At 34.7% G+C, this 9,601-nt stretch overlaps 1 pseudogene; it reads right to left on the reverse strand.

Annotated features, from left to right (window-relative positions):
* Nucleotides 1–7,528: 7,528 nt before the first annotated feature.
* On the reverse strand, nucleotides 7,529–8,381 carry LOC143679485 (protein CLN8 pseudogene; annotated as a pseudogene).
* Nucleotides 8,382–9,601: the final 1,220 nt, after the last annotated feature.

A 9,601-nucleotide genomic window follows, 5' to 3' on the forward strand; every position in this document is an offset into this window, starting at 1 on the left:
TGGTCTTCTAGTTCCTGCATTTAGAAATATGTAATGAGCCCAAGTTGTAGCAAAGAGTACTATTCTTAAATATTGATGACATGTTCCTTTTATATTCATGGTAATGTCAGTGGCAGTTATGATAGTGCCAATGCTGGTGGTTATTTTTAGTAAATAATGTAGTAATTAACTTCAACCTTAAGTCATATCACATGAAAGTTTCATCGTAATTCAGTCTCAAATTGTTAGCAAGTATGTATAGAATTAAAATTTTGGCTAATTTTATAGAAAATAAATAAGGCAGTTTTTTCTAATATATTTATTTAAAATGTTTATTGAAATATGTTAAAAGTGAATGAGCCAGTTAGCAAAATCTGAAATTTTCTATAATATAAAATATTCCTAATTAAGTTTTAGATGTTGGCATTTTCCATCTTTTCATATTTTGCAATATTTTGACAGCTATTATTTTTGTAATTTTTAAAATTTTGCTTTTAGTTTATTTTCTTTTTAACTCTATAAAGAATGCTGTTTCCACCAAGAATTCACCCTCATTTAATTCCAAGATTAGTCTCATTGTCTTAAAAATTAGTCCATTTATCTGTAGTTTGTGTATTCTTCTGGTAATAAGTGAAATTGTTCTGATGAAAGATAACAGAAACTCAATATTCTCCCCCATAATCTACATTTGATTAGTTATTGGTAAATTGCAAAAATACTAAACTAGGAGACTGATCACTTGAATTTTAGGACTAGTTTTGCTCCCATCTATTTAACCAGAGAAAAGTCAAATGGCTCCCTTGATCCTCGGTTTTCTCATCTATGAACTTTTCAAATGGGTGAATGGTAACTCTCTATCAACTAACAACATACATGAGAGAGGGAAAGATTGTGTAGCTATTGTCACACAAGTGCACCTAATATTCCATTCACAAAAATAATGTATTCTTTAACTGAGCTTTATGTGTTTCCATTAATTAATGGAGATACTAAAAAGATAATGAGATTCTGGTTACTGGAATGACTAGAATGTATTGCAATAGTTCTTCTTAATGAGCTAGCATGCCTTGTCACTTGGCAATACAGTGAAGTGGGAAGGAGAGATTTTATTATATCTATAACTATGGTGCTTTTGACAATATTAAAAAGTTCAATGACTTGCCCAAGGTAATAAGAGTCAGACCCTGGATTCTAAGTTAGTGCTCTAACTCTAAAAGCAAAACCTGCTGCATTGTCCACATCTCTAAATGGCACAATACTTGACCAGTCCCATGTAGATTCACATATTATTTCCTTGATGTTTTTAAACTTCAAATTGTTTCCTTTGATTTTAAGTTAAAAATATACCCATACCCATTATATTTTAATTATATGTCATATATTTTTCTTTGGTATACATGAAAAAACACTATTATATGTTACAATATTTAAAATGTAATCAACATTTTTACATAAAAGATGGCTGGTCCTTGAAAACATCAGACAATCTTAAAGATTGAGAAAATCTTGTCTGCTATTGACATGAAAATAACTGAAAGTGATCATAAACTGGAGTCTATAGGCAGCTTAACTCTGATGGGAGAGCTTGACAATAAAGGAAAACATATATATAATACTCTACCAGACAGCATTAAGTACTGTGAAAGGAATGAGACAATGTAAGGAAATAAAGGAAAAGGGAGGAGAACTACTGTTTGAGAAAGAGAGAATCGAAGAGACTCCATGACAAAGGGGAAATCTGAGCAAAGATCATGAATGAAATAGGGAATGAAATATAGGGAAGAGCCTTCCAGACAGAGGAATCCCCAAATATTAAAGAAAGCAAGTGGCCAATGTGGATGAAAGAGGCAAACAAAGGAAAACAATTATTGGGAAGAAATCAGAGCTGAAGATTATTCAGTGTCTCATCATGCAGGTCTTTAGGATTTGGGAATTTTTTTGTTCCTACCTGTGTTCTGAAGTGATTGAAGGAAAGCAGAAAAGTTACATGAATCATATTTGTGTTTCTAGAATGTCTTCTGGCAGGACTGTGGAGAACAGACTATAGGAGGGCAGAAGTATAAGCCAACGGTAGTGGTGATGTGGACTAGAGTGGGCCAATTTGGGATATATTTTGAACGCAGAGCCAACATGCTATGCTGGTAGATTGGATGTATAATCTGAGAGAAGGTCAGAGATAATTCCAAGGTTCAGAGCTTGAGTAACTGATGAAGGAGGTGTCATTTTCTGAAATGGGAAGCACAGGGAAAGAGCAGTTTTGGGGGTGGAAATCAAGAATTTGGCTTTGCATATGTCAAGTTTGTAAAGCCTATTACACATCGAGCTGGAAATGTCAAATATGCATTGAAAATAAAACTCTAAAGTCCAGTGGAAAGGTCAGAACAGAAATATAATTTTGGAGTCATAAGGATACAGAGGATATTTAAAGCCGCAGGATTGGATGAGATAAAGTAGTTAATGAAAGTTGATAGAGAAGAAGTCCAAAGACTGGACCCTGAAATGTATTCAAATTAGTTATATTTAAGAGAAAAATATTTCCTCAAGTTGACTGTCATAGAGAATTCCTCATCCTATTAAAGGCTTTATAGCCATGAAAGTAAAGTGATGATAGGAAGGGCTATCGTTCCAGTCCTGGAGCTAAGTAAGGCATGGAAGCCTGGGTTTACGGCAATTGGATCCATGACCTTGAGCTATGTGTCTTCCCTTCTTGGGCTTCAGTTTCATCATCCATAAATTAAAACAACAGAACCTGACTGATAGAGCAGTAAGATGAAAGAAAAGAGTAATACTAACCTGAAAGTTTTGAGATTTGTTTTGAGATTTATTGGTGCCCTGGAAGGGAAGCTACTAGTTTAGGAAAGAAATTTTAGCTACGATGAGATTGTACTGTGTCATCTGTGATAACCCCTAAATCTTTTACATCTGTTCTTGCATAACATCTACTTCTTTTTTCAGCTTGCCTTTTACCTAAATTTATTGTTCTGTAACTTAGGGACAGTTTGGTTTCAAAAACCGAAAACTCTCTGAAACAAGGTTGGAAAAAAAAGAAGTTCTTGGCAGGTCCGGGATATCTAGAAGAATACAAGGATGCTTCCAGGTCTCCTGAGGGAAAGAACCAGGAGATGGAAGGCTGATATCCTCCACCCTGGTTCCCTCTGCTCTCACGGCACGTACTCTATTTTTAACGCCACTAGCACGGTACCCCGAACCCCATGTATGTTAAACTTAAAGTCCAGTGTCAACAATTAATTGAGCCAGTTTCTGTAAGTCCCAATATCAAATTCCTGGGAAAGAAAATCTGATTGACTCTGCATATATTGGTGCTCTCTCAATCAGCTGCTCTTCCCTGGTCCAGATAGCGGTGGCCAAGTCCGAGTGGGATCATGTAGAATATAAACATACCTGAAAGATTCTAGCTTTACAGTCAGAAGTTTCAGATTATCTCATAGAAAAAGAGTGAAGCTGTGCTCTAAAATGATCTGATCTTTAACAAAATCTGTTGTCAATTATCATATTTATTTTAAATAATTTCTTTTAAACTCTTCCGTAAACTTTCCTGAGTAAATGCAAAGTTCTGACCTTTCCTCCCCGCCAGCGCATGCACCCATGCACACACACACAGGCACACGCAAATACTATTACACAACTGGACATTTAAAGCTGATATAAATCTACACGTTTTGCTTCCTAGAATGTTAAAATACCAATGCATTTTTCAAATACTTTGATTTTGGTATGTAATTTACTTGATTTTTTTATGCCTTTTATCAATGTTATGTGTCATATGAAAGAAAACAATTAAGGAAAAATACCACTGGTGGTTTCCTCACAAGTAGAAAATAATCAAATTCCTCATGAAACCAAAAGTGCCTTTGACTACTAGACTAAGTATTCTTTTAAAAACCCTTCTGAGCATTTGGATGAATTCTGACAAATTACCTATTTCTGTCAATAATATGTAACCATAAACCATTAATATTTCTTAAAAATATGTTAACTGCCACTTTATGACCTTTTAAAATATTCTGAAATAACAAGGGGGCCCCAAAGTTACAAGACTAAGAAAGTCAATGGAAGGGAAATATTTTTCTTTCTACCACATGTTTTTAAGCTGCTTGCTGATCTCACCATGCTGATCATTTATTATACTCTTCATAATTATTATAGAGTTTAAAAATATATATTTGTTGATATGCTTGGAGACCTTAAATATAAACCTGGTACAAATGCAGTGTTATGACCTTTCACAGAAAACAATCTTTGTAAAAGCCAAGTTTTCTTACTTACCACAATGTAGCATTCAAGTTTTCGCTAAAACCTGTTTCTCCAACTAACTCTCAATTGCCCTTAAGGTGGGCTCTTTTCCCTCCCCCAGCCACACTCACAGTGGGACTAACCAAAGACAGTCTTTTTAACTGCTTACAGGTCTCACCCATTCTTGGCACTGCAACAACAATCCATTCATTTATCCATTTGTTCAAAAATAGTAAGTTGTAAACATCTTCTATTTGTGAGGCACTATTCCATACACTTGGAAGATTCAAAAACAAATAAGCCACTGTCCTTGTTTTCTAAGTTCTTTCGACTTCCAAGTAAAACAGAACCTGTACGCAAGAAAATGCTGTGGGATATCGAGAGAAGGAGGTTCCTGGGTAAATTTTACGCTTTGAAGACATAGCTGAAAGTTCTCTCTGTTCAACAATTCTTCAATCAACATTACTTGATTATTGATTACCTTCTTTGTAAAGCTCTCCCTAAGCTATTTCCAGTCATAATAATAATAATCATAGTCATAATAATATCAGCTAGCACTTAATGGTATTCACTATCAGGCAGTGTTCTAGTCACTAACATGCATTCACTTACTATATCCTTGCAAGTGCCCTACAAAGTAAATACTTTAATTTTTCTATTTCACAGATGATAAAACTAAGGGACACAAGGTTATGTTCAGGGTTACAAAATGGGTGACAGAATCAGGATTCTTGCATCTAAGTAACTGGTTACTCAAGTTCAAAATCTTAGCCACCACACTATACAGCTAACAGGCCCCAAATTTATCTCTACCAATTTTCTTCTCAACAGTAAACTGGTTTCATATCATTCTGTAATGATTAAGATCACCTGATAAGAGCTCCTTCAACCTTAGACCTTTCCATCTCAACATTTTTTAGTATCTTTATCTCCTCTCTCTCTCCATGGGCAAGGTTTTTTCTTTTTGAACCCTTGTCCCCATTTCCCTTTGCTTTATCCAATCATCTCATTTATGTCTTAAATGAAGTTTAACTGAAACTTCAACTTGCCATGAAACCTTTCCTGATTTTCGTATGTGTTAATCATCCTTTCTTTATCCCTAGCACTGTTTCATATTATTTCTTATTACTGTGATAATCTTGCTCCTTGAAACATTATGTATTCTTTGAGCAAAGGGATACTTTCTTGATGGATTTTTTCCTCCATGGCACGCTAGGACAGTATTAGGCAAAAGGAAATCAGAAGTGAAAATTGTAATGGATTATATTTTTAAAACAAAGTTCTAGAACTTTCGTTTATCTTTGAAATTATGGAATTTAAGTATTTAAATGTTGTCTTAAAGAAGTAATTTTGTCCATACATTATTTTCAGATAGAATCATTTAGCAATTTTAATGTCTAACTCTTCATTTGTCATGAAATTCTTCCTTACACATCTGCCCTGAGTGAATATCCTCACTGATAATTAAAAGTAACTGAAGAGTAGATTTTTGTTTATGTAGTCCTTCTGTTTTAATCCTGTGTCTACAGGAAGCTTACAAAATTAATTTGATTTAGTGTGTGACATTTCCTGGAAAGGTTTTGATCTTTGAAATATTAATCACAGCTTTTATAATAGTTATACCATTTCTTTGTTGATGTTTCTTCAGAATTTTTTTTCCAAGCCTAGAAATTTATTTCTTCTTGGACTCTCCTCAATTACAAGTACACCATCTTCCTAAAGGGCTAAGAAACAGGGTCACTCCCCAATAAAACAAATATTTTTAGCATGCTTTATTCTCACTTGAATCTTGAAACTGTAGATATAAAATAAGCATAATTTAATCATGATCAAAGAAGAACAAGATTTTGGTATAAAATATTTTGGGTTTTTATTTATTTATCTCATTGAAATATTCTGAGTGCAAAAAATAAATCTTACATGACAGAATATTTTCGTTAAAAACTAGTATTTCAATGAAATATTTCATCCAGATTGTGGACATCTTGCCTAATTTAGTCTATTTTTTCTTTTGTAGACAAAAGTTTATTCCAAATTGTTTTGTTACTTAAATCATATTCTTTATAAGTAATTAGTTATCTGACTCTTAAAACTGAAAATCTTTGCCCTATTAAGAAGATAGGATAAATATTATGGGTTTATCTTTCTTCTCTGGGAAGGAATTATCTCTTATTAGTGAGGAAAGCCAGGAAAAAAAAAAGGATAAAGACAGATAATCAGATTGTTGGAGGTAAGGTATAACAGCTGGAACAAAATAAACAAACTGCAGGTATTGAAAAAGTACAGGTTTTCAGTCCATTTTGTTTTTTTCAAAATGTCTAGCTCCTGTGTTCTTTATTCAGATGAGCTCACACCTGGCAGAGAAAATTTCTGGTTATATTTTTGAGGAGAATCCATAGAAAATGAGTTGAGAAATGAGACAGGAGCAGCTTGAGGTATCTGATGAATAATAGAGAACTTCCACCATTCGAGTATCTGACTAGGACAGAATGAGAAGTATTAGGAACTTGGAAAAAAGGAAAGATTGATTCAAAAATAATGCACTGCTATAACCCACTGGCAAATACAGTCATTTCTAAAGCTGTAGACAGATCACATAGGCAAAGAGATTAAATTATGTTTCCTTAGGCTTATTTGGACTGCCTTTCCTCTTGTTTGTAACTTGCTGTTTGCTTCATCCCATCAAAAAAAAAAGGATTTAAGGGGAGCCTAAAGCCTTGCAGAGAAGATACTAGCATTTTAAGTGTCTATTTCTTATTAATGTAAGGTGCAATTCATTTTGCATCCTCAGCCACTGAAAGGTGATTTAGTGAATTCCTTCAGTTTTCATACTTCATTTCCCACTGATCAGAAAATTCATAAAGATTGGGTCTAATTGAGCAGACCTATGATAATATATGGAAGGTTTAAAAACATGTATGATTTATATGTAGAAATAATCTGAACACATACTTAAAATGTCTTGGCTTAAATTCATTTTATGCATTATTCTATTTGCAGAGTTCATAGGCACTGAAAGAATTTTACTGATCTGGCAAACATTCAGAAGGAGTAAGAAAATTGAACCTAAAGAATAAAAGGGAAAATAGGTTTGGGCTGCCCTCATTGAATTTTAATTCCTCATTATAAAATGAGCCTGTTTGATTAGATAAACTATTAAATATCCTTCAGTTCTAATACTCAGTCATTCTAAATTAGTTTTTTTAAGTAAAATTCATTTTCAAGGAACTTCACATAGGCACATGTATTATTTTGCAGGTAAATAACATTAGGAGTCATTTGGTTCTTGAAACAGCTACTGCTTTTTCTTCTGGAGTACCTGCCCACTGGTCCTTTCGGGTTGATTGTCTTTTGTTTCTGGTTGTGTAAATTTCCAATCCACATGATTGAAAAGTTGCTTAGTCTTCTTATGACTCCAGTATGAATTAATTATTAGTGTAAGCAAGGCCAGTCCAACAAGGAAGAGTGCAAAACAAAACAGATACAGAGTGTTGATTAAGCCATCCCAGTGCCAAGGACCCCATGTGGGAGGTTAGGATCATGTGGCAGTAAAATCTGTGGATCATCAGCCACTGATTTAGCTTCCAAAACAGAGAATCTGATCAACTAGCTTTTGAGAGCATCCAGAAAATACAGGTAAAGGTGAGCTCATCTCCTAAGCATTATGGTGATAGCTAGAAACTGGCTAGCATTGAGATTGATCATTGAACCGAGAAAGTTAAGAAAGGCAAATCCAAGATGGTGGACAACTAAAAACAAATCAAGCGTCTGGAAAAACAAGTTGGACAGATGAACTGCTACATTTTCAAAGAAAAAGAATCCAGTTGCAGTTGTGGCGTTGAACCAATACCTGTTCTGCTGGTTAAGTGCTTTATCAGCTTGAGCAACAGGCTCCCACCAGCAAAGCCACAGACCTTCAACTCTGCCAACAAAGATGGCTTGAGTGACTGCAAGATTCCAGAAAAACTTTTCTTTGCCCAGCAAAGAACAATAAGTTCAGTTTAAGGAGAAAGACACTGGTGGCAAATAACAAGACCATCCAGGTTAAGGCAAAACACTTGCTATCACTTGTATTAAGTGCATTTCCCAAGAAGCATAATCCAATCAAAAGTGCTCTCTGATATTTCTCCATTACTTTCAAGATTCATTGTCCTAAATTTAAATCAAAGGTAAGCATAGCGCTTGTGGGTCCTATCCTGTGTCTTCTCCAAGAAAAAATCAATCAAGTGTTTCTATCATCTTCTTATATTTGTCCTCGATCTCGCCTTGGCCCTGCGCCGTCTTGCTCCAGGACATGCGTTGCCCCACCCTCACACCTCCAGCCTCCCCGGGCCACATATTTCAGGATTACACCCAGATAAAGGGGATGATCATTTCCAAAAGCATTATAGTCATAGCTAGATAGTGGCCAATTATCTAGCTGGCTGCAGAATTGCAAGGTTATGACTTCACACTACAAACCTGCAATCCTAAATAACTTTTTAGGTGAATAGAATTTACTTTTACTCAATCACTGGTTTATTCCTTCAAATCATGTTTCTTTAGTGTTCACTAGGAGTCAGAGGGTATGAATCATTATTTCGGATTCATTCTCCTGTGCTACATATTTACTGTCAAAGAAAAAAACAGAAATTTAATAAAATTCAGAATGAGGCACAGAATTATTTACTATCTTATTTGTGTCAGTGTGAGAGGAAGTGGAGTTTTTCAGCTCAAAATTTTCAAAACTACCTATGGTTAAATACAGTTTATATTTTACTTGAACTCTGAGTTACTTTCAACATAGAGTGACTCTTCCTTCATTAAAAATACACATGAATATGTATATATTGTCTATTTTTTTTCTGTTACCACCCTCATGCTTTTACCCCTTAACACTATTTCTACTCAGCCCCCTTCACATGCTCCTCTTCCATCCTTATGTTCTATCCTAAATTCTCTTCTTTTCTTTGCCTTCTTCCTTGAAGCATCTCATCCATATGATTTCAATCAGTATAGGTTGATATATTCCCACATCAATATTCCCAGCCCAAACTCTCTTTTTATACCCGAATTTTTATAGCCAAATCAGTATATTAGGCTACATGGTAGTCTTCCCTATTTAATTGTTTCAGAACCAAATAAAACATAGCAGATGCAAAACCAAATGAATGACCCATGACTCCAGCCTCCCTTCTAACTTCTTTGCCAATGAATTTCATCATCACCATTCAGTCCCTAATCTAAGACACTTAGCTTCTCCTTCAACTCCACATTCAAGCAACCACTTTATGTACAATCAAGTTTCCCTTCAGAAACATGTCTAAAACCTGTCAGTTATTTTTTCCATATCCACTGTCACCCTTATATCTGGACACCGTCATCTTTT

This window comes from Tamandua tetradactyla, chromosome 4, assembly GCF_023851605.1.
Source record: "Tamandua tetradactyla isolate mTamTet1 chromosome 4, mTamTet1.pri, whole genome shotgun sequence".
In the NCBI taxonomy this organism is placed as follows: Eukaryota; Metazoa; Chordata; class Mammalia; order Pilosa; family Myrmecophagidae; genus Tamandua; species Tamandua tetradactyla.